The sequence below is a fragment of the Alligator mississippiensis genome, chromosome 14 (genome assembly GCF_030867095.1).
Source record: "Alligator mississippiensis isolate rAllMis1 chromosome 14, rAllMis1, whole genome shotgun sequence".
NCBI lineage: Eukaryota > Metazoa > Chordata > Crocodylia > Alligatoridae > Alligator > Alligator mississippiensis.
Window position 1 is genome coordinate 20,876,431 of NC_081837.1, and position 19,725 is coordinate 20,896,155.

Consider the following 19,725-nt stretch of genomic DNA (forward strand, 5'->3'; position numbering starts at 1 on the left):
TCACTTCTGGCTCTGCGCACCTTGGAAAACACAGGCCTGATCGTCCGATGGGTCCTAGACCCAATACAAGCACTTGGGGCACTTTCCCAAGTCAGGGGCTTATTAGGAAGCCTCCCTTAGTTCACAGACCTAAGGGGCCTCCTTGGCATAATTTAGACCCACCCCTCAATAAGTTTCCCACACCGGTCACAAAGGAGAACTTTATTGATTACAGGGGGTAGGGTGAAAACAGGGTAAAAGGTAGAGCAGTATCATAGAAATCTTACAGGAATATCAAAGGAATCCATAGAGCAAACCAGGGTGGCTGAGGTAGCCGTTTAAACACGCATCTGAGTTACTGAAACTAAATATCTAATCGGATCTTTAGTAGCTTACTCACTCGCATCGTCCAGAGGTAGTTGGTGTATCCTCTGAAGGCAGTGCACTCTTGGAGCATGCGGTGATGAGGAGAGAGCCAGGCTCAGGTTCACCTGGATGACCGCATGGCTAATGGCTAATGGCTGACTGCCCCTTCTTCTTGGACCGAGCCCTTAAATAACCTCTCTGACCTCAGCAGCCCGGTCCAATCGAAGCTGCCAATACTGGCCACAAGCCGACCAATCTCCCCCGCATCCCTGGCTACCTGGGCCCACGCAGGGCCGGGTCTTTCCCCCCTGCCCAGGTGACTAGAGCATCCGCCTCCCAGGCGCCAGGCTTTTGTCATGTAGACCAGGTGGGAGATCCCCAGCCTGAGGAATGAAACGCCAGCCTCCCAGGCTGGCTGAGACAGGTCTCTGGAGAGGGGCACCAACGGTGGCATTTCTGCCACACTTCTCCCCTCTCCTTTACAAGCGCGGACACGGGGCCTCACAGGGCCGTGGGTCCGGGCGTGTCGGGTCAGGGAGTTCCCACAGGATGCCAGAAGAAGGAAAAGGGAAAAACCTGGAACATGGAACAAGTTAAGACAATAACAGATAGAAACCATAAAACTTGATGGCAGTCTTACACTAGTGATCTCCTCACTAGTCCCGAGTCCCAAGGACCCACTACCCAGAGTCCTTTCGTGACAAGGCATCCGCTATCACGTTCTGGCTTCCTTTTATGTGTTGGACCGTAAAATTAAATTCCTGCAGCTGCCAAGACCAATGTTGCAGCTTGGCATTGGTGTTGTGCATGGTCTGCAGCCACTGCAGTGGGGCATGGTCCGACAGGACGGTGAACTGTTGTCCCCACAAGTAGGGCTTCAGCTTGTTCAGGGCCCAGACGACGGCCAAGCACTCCTTCTCGATGGAGGACAGGTTCCGCTCCCGAGGGATTAGCTTCCGGCTGAGGTACGCCACGGGGTGCCGTGTCTCCTGGTGCTCCTGTAAGAGCACAGCTCCCAGTCCTACGTCAGAGGCATCCGTTGCCACGTAGAAGGGTTTATCCTGGAGCGGTGCCTTCAGGATCGGTTGTTTGACCAGGGCCGCCTTGAGGGTGTCAAACGCTTCCTGGCTCCCCTGCTTCCAGACCACCGGGTCTGGGCTGCCCTTCTTGGTCAGCTCGTGCAGCGGGGCTGTGGTTGCTCCAAACCCTGGGACAAATCTTCGGTAGTAACCTGCCAGGCCAAGGAAGGCTCTGACTTGCTTCTTGGTCTGTGGAGGTGGCCAGTCTTTGATGGCCTCGATCTTGTCCCACAAGGGAGCAATCTGACCTCCACCCACACGATGACCCAAGTACACCACCTCTGATAGTGCCCACTGGCACTTCTTGACTTTCACCGTAAGACCAGCTTGCTTGATCTTACCTAGCACGGTGGTCAGGTGAGTCAGGTGTGACTCGAAATCCGGACTGAAGATGGCGATGTCATCGATGTAAGCCATGGCAAACTGCTCACATCCTTGCAGCAGATTATTGATCAGTCTCTGGAAAGAGGCGGGTGAGTTGCGCAAACCGAAAGGTAAAACTGTGAACTCGTATAGCCCCGTAGGTGTGGTAAAGGCAGACTTGGCTATGGCATCCGGGTCCAGGGCCATCTGCCAAAATCCTTTGGACAGATCGAGAGTTGAGATCACCTGGGCTGGGCCCAGGCGATCCAGCAACGTGTCCATCCTGGGCATAGGGTACGCATCAGGGGTGGTGATGGCATTCAGCTTCCGGTAGTCCACACAGAACCGGATGGTCCCGTCCTGCTTCCGGACGAGCACCACCGGACTGGCCCAGGGACTCGTCGAAGGCCGGATTACCCCCAACTCCTCCATCTCTGCGATCTCCCGTTTTATTTCTTGCCTCACCTTCTCATTGACTGGGTAATGTCGGGAGTATATAGGGCGATGGCTGCCCGTCTCTATCGAGTGTACCGCCAGGTCCGTTCTACCTGGTTTGTTAGAGAACAGAGTCTCAAAGTCCTTGAGTGCTGCGAGCAGCTGGTCCTTGTCCTGGGAGGGCAGATGGTCCGGCAGGCGGAGTTCCTCGATCCCTGCCTCGCCATCCCAGTCTCCATACATGACCGGCTCCTCGGGGTCCTCCGGAGTTCCCTCAACGGAGGGGACCCAGAATACCATCTCCTTTCTGTCGTAGTAGGGTTTAAGCATGTTCACGTGAATTGTCTTAGGTTTCCTACCCTTAATACCCACTACATAGGTCACATCATCCAGTCTGTCCAGGACAGCATGGGGACCTTCCCAAGCAGCTTTGCAGCTTGTCCGTTTTTAGTGGCAGGAAAACCATCACATTCTCACCCCGCTCAAAGGTACGTAAGCGGGCCTTCTCATCATACCAGGACCTTTGCTTCTCCTGGGCTTGTCCCAGGGAGTCCCGTGCCACCTTCATCATGTCAGTCAGTTTTTGACGAAAGTCAAGCACATACTCCACCACGGAGGTCTTTGTGGAAGCGATCTTCCCTTCCCACTCCTCTCTCACCAAATCGAGAGGACCTCGCACTCGCCTCCCGAACATCAGCTCGAAGGGCGAGAACCCAGTGGACTCCTGGGGCACCTCCCGGTAGGCAAAGAGCAGGTGCGGTAGTTTCTCATCCCAGTCATTGGGGTTGGAGTCCACATAGGCCTTGAGCATCCCTTTCAAGGTCCCGTTGAACCTTTCCACCAGCCCATTTGTCTGAGGGTGGTAGGCTGTGGTCTTAAGGTGTTGCACCCCACAGAAGTCCCACAGGCACTCCATCACCTCCGCCATGAAGTTCCCACCCCGGTCCGTCAGGATCTCGGAGGGAAAACCCAGCTGGCAGAAGACTTTAATGAGGGCGTCAGCAACCACGGGTGCCTCGATGGAGGTCAAGGCAACTGCCTCCGGGTACCGCGTTGCGTAATCCACCAGAGTCAGTATGTATTTCTTTCCTCTACGAGTCCTATGCTTCAGCGGTCCCACAATGTCCACTGCCACCCTGTGGAAGGGTTGGTCTATGATCGGGAGGGGCTGCAGGGGAGCCCTTCTCTTGTCCCCGCTTTTGCCCGTCCGCTGGCATGTCTCGCAAGATTTGCAATAGTCCGTCACATTCTGGGCAATTCTGGGCCAAAAAAAGTTCACCTGCAACCGCTGGCGTGTCCGTTCCCTGCCCATGTGACCAGCACACGGTAGATCATGAGCCAGGGCAAGCAATTGCTGTCTGTATTTCCGTGGTACAATGAGCTGGCGCTGGGGCTCCCTGGTCTCGGCATGGTTCTTCGGCACCCACAACCGATAGAGAAGCCCCTTATCCCAGACCACCTGTTCCCTCTTGTCCGGAGTGAACTCCGTCTCTTGCTCCTGAGCCATCTGCCGGAGTCCCTCCAAGCTGGGGTCCTCCCGAACCTCCCGCTTGAACTCCTCTTGCCCAACTAAGCAATCAGCAGGGAGTGCACACTCACCCACAGGGACTTCCTGGGTCTCCTCCCTGCTAGTGTCACCTCCCTCTGCCACTGACGGAATGCACGCCTCCCCGGGACTGTCACTTAACCCACCCTCGGGGTTACCGGTTACCTCTGGGACCAGGGTGCAATCGCCGTCTGCAGGGGTCCCTTCCCCTGCGGCCAATGGTGTGACTTTCTCCCGGGGATTTCCTAACCCCACTTCTTTAGCCTTCCTGCTCTGTAGGCGAGTCACCGCATGAACGGTGCGGGGCTTTGGCTCTTGGATCTGTTCCCACCTCCGGAGCTGGGCTTCCTGCTCTATAAGATCCCGTCCCACCAGGATGGGGGCCGGAGCCCCTTCCAGTACCCCCATTTCCAGGTACGTTGCACAGTCGTTCCACACGACGGGGGCACAGAATACCGGTACCTTCTGGGGTGCGGACCCCACTCCGTGAATAGTGAGGGTCTTCCCCGGGATTATGTCTGCAGGTGAGACTAGGTTGGAACTAATCAGTGTCACACTGGTCCCCGTGTCCAGTTCCCCCACAAGGGTCCTCCCCTTCACTCTGATCATGGTCCGGTGGGGGGCCATCACCTCCTCTGAGTTTGTGATCCTGTAGCAACAGACACTCTCCTCAGAGGGGCTCTGGCCCTCCCCCTCGCTGCTCATGGCTGTTGCACGCCTGACGGGCCTGGGTCTAGTGCTTAGCTTTGGGCAGTTGGGCTTGATGTGGCCCTGCTCCCCGCAGTTATAGCACCCCCTCTTTTCCGAATTGGGTGGTCTGTCCGAATCTGGGGCCGCCTTGCGCTCGGCAGGAGGTGGCCCTCTTTCCCCTTTTTGACCTGGCCCTCCCTTCCCCCCTCTTTGGAACCCTTTTTGCTCCTTCCCAGAGTAGGGAGGCTTCTCCCGGTTTAGCAACAGTCGGTCTGCAATGTCTGCGGCCTCGTAACCATCTTTGGGGTCCCTATCCCTGACCAGGGTCTTAATCTCTCTCGGACACCAAAAATAGAATTGTTCCAGCACCAGGAGATGGCTTGCCTTATCTAAATTGTCAACCTTGGCTTCAGCTAACCATTTACTGCACGTGTCGTACAACATGACCACATAATCATTCAATGACTTTTCGGGTTGTGGGCGCGTATTCCGGAATTTTTTCCGAAAATAATCCGGTCCTAACTTGAACCGTTTGGACACAGCAGCTTTGAAGGCATTATAGTCATCAGCTGCGTCTGAGGGCAGGCTGTTCAGGATCACCGCCATGTCACCTTCTACCAGAGCAGACAGGTACATCATGATCTTTTCCTCCGGCACCTTGCACCGCTGGGCTTGTCTTTCGAAGTTGCTTAGGAACACCGCAGGATCGTCTCCCTCTCGGTAGCGAGCGAAGGTGGAGATGTCCAGTTTGGGCTGTTCCCCGGACGCTTGCGGAGGGTTCGCGTTTCCCCCAATGGTCTGCAGACGGAGCTGAGCATCGAGCTTTTTCTGCTCGTGCTCTATCTTTTGTGCCTCCAACTGGGCTTCCCTCTCCATCCTCCTCTCTTCCCACTGTTCCCTCTCACGCTGGGCCTCGAGCTCCAGCCTTTTCAATTCTAGCTGCTCCTTCTTGTGCTGGGCCTCCAGCTCCATCCTTTTCTCCTCCAGCCATCGTTGTTCCTTCTTTTCTTCCTGCTGTTCCCTTTCACGCTGGGCCTCCAGCTCCATCCTTCTCATCTCTCTCTCATGGAGTCTCTGTTGCTCGCTCTCAGAGAGTGATCTCCCGGCAGCCTCTGGGCTTGGCGAGCGGGAGTGTGGTCCTGGGTCAGGCCCAGGAGTTGACAAGCATGAAGCTGACGCTGGTTCTGACTCGCTGGTGCACAAGAGTTTAACCAGCTCATCCTTCTTTAGCCTTCCTGTTGCATGAAGGCCTCTCTCTTTTGCCAGTTCCTTCAGTTCGGGCACAGTCATCTGGACATACTCGTCTTCCATCCTGACTCTCTACACTATCCAGTCGACCCGATGTCAAATTAGAAATTGTTTGCTCAAGGGATTTCAGTGACTCTATTCCTTTCCCAAATTATGCCTCAAATACAGCAGGGTATTCGGATCCCACCACTGCCACCACGTGTGGCGGGCCAGTAGGGGGCGCTCCTGCGTTGAGCCCCCCACCTCCCCGCGCCCGACCACCTTCCAGGCTCCGAGTGCCTCCCTGGGGTGCCTCCGTCCGGCCGACCCCTTCCCTGGAGCACACCCGCTAGCCTGGGGTCCCACTGCCACCATCCAAGGCTCTGGACTCACTTCTGGCTCTGCGCACCTTGGAAAACACAGGCCTGATCGTCCGATGGGTCCTAGACCCAATACAAGCACTTGGGGCACTTTCCCAAGTCAGGGGCTTATCAGGAAAGCCTCCCTTAGTTCACAGACCTAAGGGGCCTCCTTGGCATAATTTAGACCCACCCCTCAATAAGTTTCCCACACCAGTCACAAAGGAGAACTTTATTGATTACAGGGGGTAGGGTGAAAACAGGGTAAAAGGTAGAGCAGTATCATAGAAATCTTACAGGAATATCAAAGGAATCCATAGAGCAAACCAGGGTGGCTGAGGTAGCCGTTTAAACACGCATCTGAGTTACTGAAACTAAATATCTAATCGGATCTTTAGTAGCTTACTCGCTCGCATCGTCCAGAGGTAGTTGGTGTATCCTCTGAAGGCAGTGCACTCTTGGAGCATGCGGTGATGAGGAGAGAGCCAGGCTCAGGTTCACCTGGATGACCGCATGGCTAATGGCTAATGGCTGACTGCCCCTTCTTCTTGGACCGAGCCCTTAAATAACCTCTCTGACCTCAGCAGCCCGGTCCAATCGAAGCTGCCAATACTGGCCACAAGCCGACCAATCTCCCCCGCATCCCTGGCTACCTGGGCCCACGCAGGGCCGGGTCTTTCCCCCCTGCCCAGGTGACTAGAGCATCCGCCTCCCAGGCGCCAGGCTTTTGTCATGTAGACCAGGTGGGAGATCCCCACCCTGAGGAATGAAACGCCAGCCTCCCAGGCTGGCTGAGACAGGTCTCTGGAGAGGGGCACCAACGGTGGCATTTCTGGCACAGGGTGGGCCGCCCAGTGGGATGTGTGACCTGGCGGGCCCTGCACCTGGCCTTCCTGGGGCTGGTGCATGTGGCGGGTGGTAGTTGGCCGAGAGCAGCGCAAGGCTGGCAGGTGCGAGTGCCAAAGAGCCCAGGGCTCGCCGGGAGGCAGGGCAGGGAGCAGAGGGCCGAGCGGGAGGGGACGGTGATCGTGGCAGGAGTGCTGGGTCCCTGGTGGGTCAGCCTTGTGCTTTTGGGATGTGTTACCTGAAGCTGCAAGAGGGGGTGGATGTTTTCCCTTTGGTAGCTCAGCTGGTAGAGCGGAGGTATCTGGTTGCTCTTGCTTTTGCTATGCGGATTGCTGGAGTCTGTGTGTCCTGGACAATGGGATTCCCCAAGGATCCAAATTTGGTGGTTGGGGAGTACTGGCAATAAACTGCATGGGACAAGGGGTATTGATCTCAAATAACAGGAGGTCACAGTGGTCGGGTATCAGACCCTTAAGGAAGCTTTCTCCTTTGGAACAATGGATGTCTGTTTCCCACAAAAAAACCAGTGGTAGAAAAAGAGAAAACTCTCATAGGCTCCTTCCCAGTGGGCAAGCTAGCATACTTGTATCCTCTCTTAAGGAGCAACTGTGGCCCTTGGCTCAATCTTCTCCCAAAAATTTAAGCTGCCAGAGAACTAACAGGGATTATGTGGAGAAGGAAGGGAACAAGCTGAGGGAGGAGATAAAGAAAAAATAGGCTGTCAGAGAGCTTTTGTTGTGTCTGATCAAGCCAGCAGGGCCAGATCAATTTAATCTCAGGACACTGCAGGAATGGGCAGAGGAGATCTCGGGTTCCTTGGCAATGATCTTTATGAAGTTGGGGAAGTTTGGTCAGGGACCAGAGGAGTGGAAAAGAGGCAGTGTAGGTGAGGAATAAGATATGCTAGTACTTTCTCCTAGGCCATTATGAATTGTGTCTGTATAATTGTCCTGGCATAGCATCCCAGGGCAAGCCAGCCCTGCAGTCCTCCAGGCATCCCACAGTGTCCTGTTCCTGCCCCAGCCTCAGCCGCTCTTGTACTTGGGGTGGCCAGTCTAGCATGGGAGGAAGACATCTAATACCCCAAGCTAACTAGTCACAGGTGGCTTTCCCCACCTATTTATGGCCTACCCTGACAACTTCCCAGTCATGATGTGCTCACCAGCCACACCCTTGAAATCAGCATTGGAACTGAGTTGTGAAAGTGAGCCACTCCCAGGACATCCATCAGGGACATCAGAAACACAAGCCATGGCCCCACTATCCATGTTTACTGTTGTTTCCAAGTGGAGAAACAGTTGGAACCAAAAGGAGATTTGGGGTGGGGGCGGCGGGGGGGTGCTCTGCGAAGCTGGAAGTGAGTGCTGACTGCTGAGTGACTGTTCATTGTTGATTGCTGTGTGATTGCTGCCTGGGCTTGAGTCAGCCCAGGCCTAGAAGGGTATGAAAGGAGACTCCCCAGGTGACCAGGGAGCTAGTGAACAGGGACTGCCAACAGGGGAGCAGTTTGCAGGCCAGTTCATAGGTAGTAGTACACATCATGTAGGAGTAAATGGGAGCTTGGCAGAGACTTCAGTTAAGTGAATGAGGAGAGGGGTTACTACGGGGGGGTGGGGTGACACAGCCAAGGACCCTGCCCTGCTGCTGCCTCTGGCCCGGAGCTCCTGCGAGGCCTCCACCCAGACAGACCCCTTGGATGGGTTGGCAGTGCCCTAGCCCCCTGTCTGTGGGGGTTGCCTGGTAGGACCTCTGAGGCCTGGGGGGTAACAAAGTGGGTGGGGGTCCCCTCACCTGTCCCACATGTGCCTGGATTGAGGCCCTGGAGGGGCAGGTGAGGGAACTTAAGGCAGAGGTGAGCAGGCTGCGGGGGATCAGGGCTGCAGAGGATGAGACTGATGAATAATTTCATTCTCTGCAGGCAGGACCAAACACCTAACGCAGAGACATCACGGGAGAGTCGCAGGACAGCGAATTGGCTAGAGGGTCGTACCCAGAGAGTCGTAGTGGATGGGTCGGTATCGACCTGGAAAGGTGTGGGCAGTGGGGTCCTGCATGGCTCGGTCCTTGGACCGATACTCTTCAATGTCTTCATCAGCGACTTGGACGAGGGAGTGAAGTGTACTCTGTCCAAGTTTGCGGACTGACACAAAACTGTGGGGAGAAGTGGACACACTGGAAGACAGGGAACAACTACAAGCAGACCTGGACAGGTTGGACATATGGGCACAAAACAATAGAATGCAATTCAACAAGGAGAAATGCAAAGTGCTGCACCTAGGGAGGAAAAATGTCCAGCATACCTACTGCCTAGGAAATGACCTGCTTGGTGGCATGGAAGCGGAAAGGATCTTGGAGTCCCAGTGGACTCCAAGATGAACATGAATCGTCAGTGCGACAAAGTTCAGAAAAGCTAATGGCACTTTATCGTGCATCAGCAGATGCATGACGAACAGAACCAAGGAGGTGATACTTCCCCTCTATCGGGTGCTGGTCAGACCGCAGTTGGAATACTGCATACAGTTTTGGGCGCCGCACTTCAAGAGGGATGTGGATAACCTGGAGAGGGTCCAGAGAAGGGCCACACGTATGGTTAAGGGCTTGCAGGCCAAGCCCTATGAGGAGAGACTAGGGCACCTGGACCTCTTCAGCCTCCGCAAGAGAAGGTTGAGAGGCGACCTTGTGGCTGCCTATAAGTTCATTATGGGGGCACAGAAGGGAATTGGTGAGGCTTTACTCACCAAGGCGCCCCTGGGGGTTACAAGAAATAATGGCCATAAACTAGCAGAGAGCAGAATTAGACTAGACATTAGGAAGAACTTCTTCACAGTTAGAGTGGCCAAAGTCTGGAATGGGCTCCCAAGGGAGGTGGTGCTCTCCCCTACCCTGGAGGTCTTCAAGAGGAGGTTAGATGAGCATCTAGCTGGGGTCATCTAGACCCAGCACTCTTTCCTGCCTATGCATGGGGGTGGACTTGATGATCTATTGAGGTCCCTTCTGACCCTAACATCTATGACAGCTGAATGGAGGACGGTCACCTCCAGAGCTAGGCAGCGTGAGGCTGTGACTGCTTCCCCAATGCAACTGGGGAACAGAAACAAAGCCCTGGCAGCACTGGAGGATGATGTAGCAGAGGAGCACAGGTGGTCTTCTCATCCATCCTTCCAGGTCAGCAGTCGCCATCAGCAGTAGGATGCCTGCATCAGGGAAGTCAAGTAGTATGAGGATGTCTCTCTCAACTTCCTGGTTCATGTCATAGTGCAGCCCCCTATATTATGGACATCACCTGCATCATCCACTTTAATGGCACTGGTTCTTGTTTGGCTGTACACAGCTAGCCCAACTCACCCCCACACAGACCCAAGAAATGGACCAAGCTGGAGCTGGTCCAAGTTGAAGACTCCTTGCCTCTCCTGGACATGGACAGCAACCATCCCCAGAAAGTAACATCCCAGATGCCACTAGTCAGCATCCCAGTGCTGGGATCTGTGCCCAGCAGTGGGAAGCGCCTCCCCCAGCCGGCCTCGGTTCCCCAGCACTGGGTCCCAGGCAGCAGAAGCAGCCTCCTGTGATCCAGCAGGCAAATTGGGGGCCCACCTGCACCCCCAGGAGGGCTGCGGGGGCTCTGCCAGACTCCTCCCAAGAGTGCAGGCCCCCAATCTGCCTGCTGGATCACAGGATGCTGCTCCTGCTTGTCAGCAGCTTGAGGTGCAGTTCCCTAGAAATCCCTGCACCTATGTCCTTGAAGCTTGGCAAGCTTCATGCCCTCAGAAGGGGCTACCATCCCTGTAAGTTTCATCAGAATCAGGCAAGAAATGACAAAGTTATAGGCTGTTTTGTGCTTCCTCATTATAGCCTATGGCAAAATGTCAAAACAGTGAAACCATTGCAAGGAAACAGAATGGAACAGTCCTTCTGAAATGAAATGAAACTCAAAACAAAACACTGTTCCATAGAAATGGAAGTCGAAGCAGAACGCTGCTGTTTTGCACAGCCCTAACATGCATCACTACAGACTAACTAAATAAGAGAGCGGTGAGAGAGATCACATACAAGTCCTTTTTGCAGACTTGGCAGTAGGAGCAGACTAGTAGTGGTAGGAACAGTAAGTTATGGTAACAATGGAACTGATGGGCATTCACTCCTAGTCACTCCCACCCAGCTGACCACCCAGTCAGTGCTTTCTGCCATGATGGGGAATCCCTGGGAATTCCCAGACACTGGACCATTATAAATAGGGATTCAGTTTTCTATTTGCCATGGAAAAATCTGGAAAAACACCTATTTTCTCATTTTGAGGAGAAACATGTGCATTTTCTTCTTTAAAGGAGCAAAACAGGAAATAGCAGGAGGAATGTGATCAAGCAAGGGGTGCTACATGTATGTGCTCATGCTCACATGCACATGGCAGCCAGCCAGCATGGAGAGCAGTTCCCACAGCTCCCCACAGGTAGGTTTGGGTGTGGAGGGATTAATGCCCTTGCCATGAGGGAGGGAGGGATTTGGGCAGTCCTGGAGGCGCTGCCCAGCCGGGTTGGTTTACATGGGGCCTGGGCCTTGGGGTGTAAATGCAGAGCCCCAGGACCCTGGGCAGGAAGTGGGACAGAGTTGCAGGTGGCAGCCTGACTCCCTCACCGCTGCACACGCCCCCAAGGGAAGGCATGGGGGGCACATGCTCCCCATATTTTTGCATGGAGTAGATATGAGTTGCCTGCTGTGGGCTCAGGGCTGCCCACCAGGGGGCCTCCATGGGAGAGAAGGTGGGACCCAGCATGGTGGCAAGGCAGAGTGGGGCAGTGAGGCTCTGCTTCCACTGGGACTTCTGCACTGCCATAGCAAGGTGCCCCAGTCTGCCCAGCAGCAGTGGGGTGGCAGCATGGAGTTGTGCCCGCCGCTGCTGCGGGGCAAGCAGGAGGCGTCGGGCTCCAGACGGTGGCACTAAGCCTCCCTACCCAGCCTACTCTACCCTCCCATGCTGGGTCTTCCCCGCTGTACCACAGAGGCCCCCGGGGGAAGGCAGCAGGGTGGGGCACCAGAATGGCAGGGCTGCTCAGCACCACAAAGGGTGGGGGGGACAGCCACAGCTGGACCCATGTCCGAGTGAGCAAAGGGGACAGGGTGAGCTCTGATTTTTCCATGGTAAAACCCCTCAAACGACCAAAACGCTGCCTTGCATCCATAGATGCTTCTCAAGCAAATCCTGGGACGTCATTCTCCCCTTGTACTCGGCCTTGGTGAGGCAGCAGCTGGAGCACTGCGTCCAGTTTTGGGCTCCACAATTCAAAAAGGATGTGGAAAAGCTTGAGAGAGTCCAGAGAAGAGCCATGCACATGATCAGAGGTCAGGGAAGCAGACCCTACGATGACAGGCTGAGAGCCATGGGGCTCTTTAGCCTGGAAAAGCGCAGGCTCAGGGGTGACCTGATGGCCACCTAAAAGTTTATCAGGGGTGACCACCAGTATTTGGGGGAACGTTTGTTCACCAGAGCTCCCCAAGCGATGACGAGTAGGTCAAAAGGTCATAAACTACTACAAGACTGTTTCAGGCTGGACATAAGGAAGAATTTCTTTACTGTCTGAGCCCCCAAGGTCTGGAACAGCCTGCCACCAGAGGTGGTTCAAGCGCCTACATTGAACACCTTGAAGAGCAAAATGGATGCTTATCTTGCTGGGATCCTATGACCCCAGCTGACTTCCTGCCCTTTGGGCAGGGGGCTGGACTTGATGATCTTCCAAGGTCCCTTCCAGCCCTAATGTCTATTGTCGTGGAAACACACACAGAGTACTTTTGGGTCAGGTCAGCAGAAGCTTTTATTCAAAAGAAACTACAGCTGTAGGGGGGAGTTCCAAAGTGACATGGATTTCCCAAGCACTTGGAAGGGGTCCCCCCCCAAGAGCAAAATCAGGAGGCTTATATACTTTTTAACTGTCGCTTACAACTCACGTGATCATATAGTGAAATTAGCATGAAAAGCGGCTATAATATTACTTCATTATTTCTTTGCTGTAATCAGGATGGGAATTTATGGGGGAGGCGAGGTTAGTTCACAAACCTCCTTCTTGCACCTGGAAATCTACTTTGTACATACTTTTTTTCTACCTTCAAGGCCGCGGTGAGCGAAGCATTTGCAGAAGAGTTACAAAGAACAAACACTTGCCCTTATCTGTTCTACTGTACCGAGCCAGCAATTCTACACAAAGCGGTTATGTCATCTTATAACTAAAATAATCAAAGTTTAAGGCATATATTTTTTCTGATTCCACACTATGAAATCTATGAAATTCAGTGCCAAAATGTAAAGGTACTTAGAATCTATTTCATTATAGTGTTTGAGGCACTGGTAGGCTTCCAAAGTCTGTATTTTATCATTCTGGATACTGATCATCGTGTCTAAAAAGGAGATGCTGGTGTTGGAGTATTCTAGAGAAAGTTGGATGGAGGGATGGTGATTGTTGAATTTCTGATGGAACTCAATCAGAGATTGTAGGTTTTTGGTCCAAATGATGATGTCATCGATATATCTTAAGTATAGCAAGGGTTTGATGGGGCAGTTCTTGAGGAAGTCTTCTTCCAGGTGGCTCATAAAAAGGTTGGCATACTGTGGGGCCATTTTAGTGCCCCTTAGCTGTTCCCATCATCTGGAGGAACTGTTGATTATTAAAAGTGAAATTGTTGTGTATGAGGATGAAGTGTATAAGGTCAGTAATATCTTTGGGTCTGTATTCTGAGTTGTAATCTTGTTCCTGTAGATATGTAAGGCAGGCTTGGATGCCATCCTGGTGTGGGATGTTGGTATAGAGGCTGGTAACGTCCATGGTGGCTAGGAGTGTGTTGCTGGGAAGGTGGCCTATGTTTTTAAGTTTCCGTAGAAAGTCTGCAGTGTTTTGTACAAAACTTGCTCTGTGGGTGACGAGCGGTTTTAGGATTGATTCAATGAAACCTGATATTTCCTCATTTAGGGTCCCATGGTTGGATATGATAGGTCTGCCAGGGTTCCTTTGTTTGTGGATTTTAAGGAGCATGTAAAAAGTCCCCGGGTTAGGTAGTGCGGGGATCAAGGTCTGTAGTTTTTCTTGTAGTCTTGATGGAAATGATTTGATGGTATTGTTGAGTTTTTGGTGAAAAAGGATCTTCTTGTACTTCTTTGTAGTAGGTGGTGTCAGAGAGCTGTCTGTTGGCTTCCTTTATGTAATCCTCAGAGTTTAGGCTAACTATGGCTCCTCCTTTATCTGCTGGTTTTATTACTACTTGGTGGTTAGATCTTAGAGATTCTATGGCCTTTTTCTCTGGTAGAGAGAGGTTGTTGTGGTGGCGTGTGTTGCCGATTATTTCATTGTTCATTCTTTCCCTGAAGCAGTCAATGTTGCGGTCAAGGTTAGGGTTTCGTCCACTGTGAGGTGTCCAATCTGATTTTTTTTGGACTTTTTGGCGTTGATCTTTTCCTGAATGTTGTCAGAGGTATATTTAAAATTGTCATTATGTCTATAAAACATTATGTTCAACTGAAACCTACATATATAGTGGTGTTTCATTGAAATCATGGAAAAACACAGATCTGGGGGAGTTTCATCAGAGAATTTGCAAATTTGAAACAGTTTGAGAAAACCAGGATCCCTGAATGAGGCATGCTGGAATTTGAGCTCTCACTGTCTACCTACTAATGGAGAAGCAGCAATGCTGTGGGACGATGCTTGGAAGAGTGATGTGTGTACACAATGGTGCCACAACTTATTTGATCCAGGACAAATACCAGGATAATCTGGACCACGTCAGATGCTACTTTTGTTCATGCCCTAGGTTTTTCCCAGGACAATGCTTTTCCTGCTCAGCCTTGGGTCCTTTCTTAATGACAGAGACCTTATTGACTAGGAGCTGAAGCCTTGTGGAGGTAACAGTTTGAGATTTCTCCATGGCAGGCACTTGATGTTCTGCTTCTTTCATACAACACCATAACCCCAACAGCTTTAAAAAGGAGATGTTTACTGGCAGAGCTGACCCTAGCGGGGTGCAGGGCCTGGGGTAAATCTAGTGCTGTAGCACTGCCCTGCATGCCCTGGACAGCACACAATCTTTAGCATGGGAGGGGGTTGAGTGGCTGGATGCGAAGCTGGCAGTGCGGGGAAATGGTGTGCAGAGGCGGCGCAGAGTGGGGCTAGGAGGGGCTGTGGCCACTGCACCCGGCTCTGTGGGGTCCCCCGAAGTGCAGGGCCTGGGATGGTTGCCCTGATTCCCCCTCCCAGCCCCCCACCCCCCCGGGATGGCTCTGTTAACTGGTATAGTAAACTTCAGAGGCAGTACAGCAGGGTTCCCAGGTTCTTATAAACATAGAAAAGTAGAGAACGTGTAGTTCAACCCCTTGCTTGAACCAGGATCATCCCTATCTAAGCCATTTTAGGTTAGTCTTTTCCTAAACTATTCTTGAAGACTTAAGAAACAACCCTCACACACAACTGTCAGGCATAATCATTCTTTCACCTATCCTAGGGAAAGCGGAGGGCAAGGGTATTGTAAGTGTCTTGTTACTACAAGGACAGAAAGTAGTTTCTTAAACAATGTTTAAGTTATCCAAGGAAGAGGATCATTCCCCCGATACAGAAGAAGGCCAAACCCCCATATTCCATTCAATATGACCAAGGGCTAGAAGTCCTTTCTGATCCTAATTGTGATGATTGGTCTGACCCTGAGTACAGTAGCAAGAGTCTCAGAGCACCAACTTCAGCTCCAGAAGAAGCATCAGCACAACCAAGTCAAAACCCACAACCCAGGTTGTAGACAACACCCATTGCTTCTGAGGAAAGTGACATAAAAAATTAAGAAACTGACACCTGTAGCCGGACAAGAAAAAAAAATCCTTCCTAACTCCATGTGGCAGCCAGAAACATGAGAAAACCAAACAAGTTCATTCTGCATTGCAACCTGCAGACTGCAACTACCCCTCACCCCCCGAATATATCACACACCCAAACTCAGGAGTGGGCAAAATATGGCCCATGGACCAGATCCAACCTCCCAAGAGATGGTATCTGTTGCAGACACGTGCAGAGAATGGATCATGGGTCTTTCCCGGGACCTGGACCCCGGGCCCAGGCTGTCACCATCCTATGGCCGTGGCCCTGGCTCTGAATGCCCGACCTGCTCCCAGATGCCACTCCCCACCTGCCCATAACCCCATCCCATCCTCCCAGCTGAACACGCTCTGCCCGTGAGACTCTTAGGCCAGTCTGCATTGAGATGCTGCCCACCTGGTCTGTCTGGTACCCCTGGTGGTGGGTGCCAGACGAATAGCCCCAGGGCCTCATAGGATCAATTGGCATCTCCCGGACCCCAGACTCCCCCCTTCTGCCAGGCTGGACAGTGTGATGGGGGTCCAAGTCCACACCCCGCCACCATGGCCCTCAGCAGCTCACCAAAACTCCTGAAGTGGCCCTCCAGCCCAAATAATGATCAGCCCTGCTCTAACTGGAAACTCATTTTTATCTTCCTATTCCATAAACGTATACTGTCTCCTTTAATCCCTTTTCCCAGCCAATCTGGTTGTGGAGCTTTGCTTCATTCTCCTAGTGCTGAACAACATCTTCAGTTTTTATCTGCTCTGGACTGCAGAGACATTCTCGTGGTCCCAGAGAGATGTGTGTGTGGATCACCTGGGATTCCCTTCAGAACGTAATCCAGGCATTGCTACTCCTCAGCCGGCACTCATCTAACCCTTCCTGAGCACTTCCTATGAAGGAGATTCCACAACATCACTAGGCAGTCTATTCCACTAGGAAGTATTTTCCTGATACACACTCTAAACCTAATTTGCTGCACTTTAAAGTCATGGCTACCTTCCCTACTCTCTGCACTGTGGGAGAAAGTTCTTCTCCCTCCTCTTTAGGGTAGCACTTCAAATATTTGAAGACTGTTATCATACCCCCACCTTACTCATCTTTTTCTGCAAGAAAAATATGCCCATTTCTTTCAACTTCTCCTCATCTAAGTTGCCTTCCTTTTATCATTTGTGTTGCTCACCTTTAGCCCATCTCTCATTTCTCCCCATCCCTTTTAAATTCAAGTGGCTAGATCTCAGGGTAATTTTGAACTACTCACAGAGCATTATGGTCAGAAGGCTCCAAATACTTTTAATGAATTACATGCTAGGGATTATTTTCCTGGTCTTAGAAGAAAATAACAAATATCTGAGTCTTCCCCTGGTAACTCAGCACTAACCCCATGCTCAGCTGAGCAGCGTTGAGACTCCCAAGGGATAGAGATTTACAATTCTTACCCAGCCGTCCAAAGGACGGTGCTTCTCCATGGGAGGGATCGCTTTCAGAATGCCAGCTAAGTCACCGACTATGACCCACACTCAAAGCTGGAGAGTGTCAACCCAATGATTTTGGTGCCTCGGCACGATGGAATTTTCCCGCCACATGAGAGTCTCTGTGCACAGCAAACGTTTTCTCCTGCAACAGAAAACCCCCGGTGCAAGAGAGTTCCTGCCATTCACATGCAAATTTGTGTCCCACTATTGGCCAGTTCTAAATTATTCCTATGTGGCATCTAGCAATTGGCTTGTTAGCCGTATAAAATTTTGTGCGACTTCTGCCCAAGTCGGAGAACTTGCTAAAGATATCTGACTTGCGGCTAAGCGGATCGATAGCCTGATCACCTATCGATTCTTCTCCCCGTCGCCGAGCGCAATCCTTCGATGTACCCTTTCCCTGCCAGCTTAATTTGTGGACGGATTCGCTGGCCTGAGCCTTGCGAGCTGGAGCAACTTGTGCAGTTGTTTAAGTGACCGGACCACCTGCGTCGCGGCTACTAGCAGCGTAAGTAAAGTTTTTGCAACCAATACGCTTTGTCTGCCTCTCCATTCACCAGCCCGCCCAAACGACCAAGCAATTTGTATATCACCTCGAGTAGGCTCCGGCCGTCCGAGACAGAGAGCAGCCCCATAGGATCCATGCTGGCGTTTGGATTCTGTCTCTCATCTCCTTGTTTTAACACCTATACAATGCATGTCAACACTTTTGGTTGACATGCATTGTATAGGACGGACCAAATTCAGCTGCTATCCAGCCAAACTCAGGATGGCAGCCAAAGTCTGTCTTTGTCCTCTGGGCTCAGGTTACCTAAAGGACTGATAATGTTGGCTCTTGGTCTTGATCGAGGTGGTGATCTTCCGAACGGGAGCATTTACTTTCTTTGAGGCCGGAGATGATATCTTTGTTCTTTAACTGATGAATCCGGCTGGGCTGAGGTGTTGGGTTCAGGGGAGAGGTTACTAGCACTTGCACCCTGATGCTCCTCACTTGCCTGAGTGAGGTCCTGAGGGTCTTTGTCCTTGGCCTCAGGGAAAGGCCCCAACCTTGGTTGGAATTCAGCTGCTTTGGGGTCCAATGGAGGTGATACCTTCTTGCAGTGCGAGGCGTGAGTTCACGTTTGGTGACCTTGGCAACGAACAGCAGTATTAGTTGTCAGAAGTACCTGGAAAGGTCCCTTCCATCTGGGTTGAAGTGCGTTTTTCCGTTGATGGACCTTTACATAGACCCAATCTCCTGGTTCGAGGTTCTGACAGGGAACATCCAGTGGTTGAGGTAAGGCTTTTTGGACCTGTGAATGAACCGACCTGGCATACTTCATTAATGCCTTGCAATAATTTAGTACAGTTTCATCAGTTAATTGTAGGTCTGTCTGGTGTGGGGCAACAGGTGGTGTGGCTGGCATCCTCATGGGTTGTGCCATGAGTATTTCATAAGGGGTTAGGCCATGTTTTCTGTTAACAGTGTTTCTAATGTGCATAAGAGCAATGGGCAGGGCATCAGGCCATTTGAGGCCTGTTTCAGCACAAATTTTCGAAATGCGCATTTTTAAATCAGAGTTTTTATGTTCTATAGCACCACTTGATTGTGGATGATAACTACAGTGTAGGTGTTGCTGTATGTTGAGTGCTTGGCAAATGTTTTTTACTATCTGTCCTGTGAAATGGATGCCGCGGTCACTATCTATTGTGAGGGGCAATCCAAATCTAGGGATGAATTCTTTGAGCAATTTCTTTGCTACAGTGATGGAATCAGCATGTGCGCATGGGTAGGCTTCCACCCATCCAGAGAACACATCAATAATAACAAGAATGTACTCATAAGAACAGCACTTAGGTAGCTGCACGAAATCAATTTGCAGATTTACAAACGGTCCCCATGGAGGGGGATGGGCTGCAGGTGTCTTTTTTACCCGTTGCCCAATGTTGGGAGCTAAACAGATGGGACAGGAGCTACAGTACTGTTGTGCCATGGAAGGAAAATTTGGGGCAAACCAATCTCTTTGTACTGTAGCAATCATTCCCCCTTTGCTTGTATGGGCCACAGAGTGGGTTAAATGAGCAAGATATGGCAAAAGCTCTCTAGGCACCACCAGGCGGCCGTCTGGGGAGCGCCAGAGAGAGTCGGGGTGCAGTGAACATCCTGCACGCAGCCAGCCAGCTATCTCCTTTTTTGGGGCCTGATTTTGAAGAAGGGCCAGACTTGAAAGGCTAGCCAAAGGAGACTGGTCTGCTGAAAAACAAACAAGACCAGAGTCAGGAGCCTGTGGGCCAGAAAGGGCCGCGTTTCTGGCAGAACGGTCTGCCAGATCATTTCTTCGTGTGACATTATTAAAGGGTTTCTCATGAGCTTTACATTTAACAAGAGCAATAGCAGAAGGCAATTGAACAGCTTCTAAGAGTGCTTTTACATAACAACCATGACTGATTTGGGTCCCTGATGAAGTGAGGAACCCCTTTGTTTCCAGATTTGTCCAAAATCATGAACAACACCAAAAGCATACTTAGAGTCAGTATAAATGGTTGTGGTTTGAT